Source organism: Cryptomeria japonica, chromosome 5 (genome assembly GCF_030272615.1).
Source record: "Cryptomeria japonica chromosome 5, Sugi_1.0, whole genome shotgun sequence".
NCBI classification, from domain to species: Eukaryota; Viridiplantae; Streptophyta; class Pinopsida; order Cupressales; family Cupressaceae; genus Cryptomeria; species Cryptomeria japonica.
Window position 1 is genome coordinate 858,284,614 of NC_081409.1, and position 1,394 is coordinate 858,286,007.

Consider the following 1,394-nt stretch of genomic DNA (forward strand, 5'->3'; position numbering starts at 1 on the left):
TTTATTTGATAGATCAGGAGGTAGGGTATTGTCGCGAAGGTATGTGAAGATGGAACCATATAACTAGGACTCAAGACCGACAACACATATCATCTCAGTAGGAGTGATCTCATATGAAGGAACCAAAAGGTTATCCACCAAGAACTCATAGCAGGTCTCATTTGGAGGTAGATCGATTAGTGAAGCAATTGTAGCCATGGCATCTGCGGTGCGATTCTGCTCTCTTGGTATCTACTCAAAATCTATCTTTGTGAAATGTTGTTTTAGGTCATCCACCATTTGTTTGTAAGGCATTAATTTTTCATCTTTTGTTTGGTAATCATCAGTTGCTTGACAGATGACAAGTTGAGAATCCCCAAAAACACAAAGTTCCTGGATCTTCCACTGAACTGCAATCCGTAATCCAATTGTTAATGCCTCATATTCTGCTATATTATTAGTGAAAGGAAATGATAAGTGGTATGATTTTGGTATAGAGTCTCCTTGAAGAGTTATAAAGAGGATGCCAGCTCCTGCCCCATGCTGTGTGTATGAGCCGTCAAAGTATAGTTGCCATGGTTTTGCATGTGACATTGTTAAAATGTATTCATCTAGAAATTCTGAACTTAGAGGAACATCATCAATCATGGGGGCATCTGCTAATTGATCTGTGATGGCTTGTTCTTTTATTGCTTTCCTGTCCACATACTCGATGTCGAATTCACTCAGGATCATTACCCATTTGGCTAGTCGCCCAGTAAGTGTTGCTTTATTGAGAAGGTATTTCAACGGATCTATCCTTGCAATCAACTTAGACTTATGAGTGAGCATGTAATGTCGTAATTTCTGTGAAGCAAAGACCACGGCGAGACATGCATGCTCAATTGGTGTGTAGTTTAGCTCATATCCCACCAATGTGCGACTGATATAGTATACTACTTTTTCCTTGCCCTCAGCAATTTGTTGTGCTAAGAGTGCCCCTAGTGCTGTTGGAGTAGTTGATATGTATAGTAACAGAGGTTGATCTGGAACTGGTGCCATAAAAAATGGCAGATTCAAAAGATAATCTTTGAGCATCTGGAAAGCCTGCTGACAGTTATCATCCCATTTGAATTTGATGTTTTTATGTAGCAGGTTTTGAAAAGGATTACACTTATCTGCAAATTGCGCTATGAATCTCCGTATAGACTGAAGTCTGCCTTGTAAGGATTGAAGTTGACTGATATTTCTAGGTGGTGGCATGTCCAAGATGGCCTTGACTTTTGCTGGATCGGCTTCGATTCCTCTTTTGGATACAATGAATCCTAGGAGCTTCCTAGAGGTTACTCCAAAGACACATTTCTTGGGGTTTAATCTTACTTTGTACTTTTCCAACTGATCAAAGACGACTGAAAGTATGTCCAAATGTGTATCTC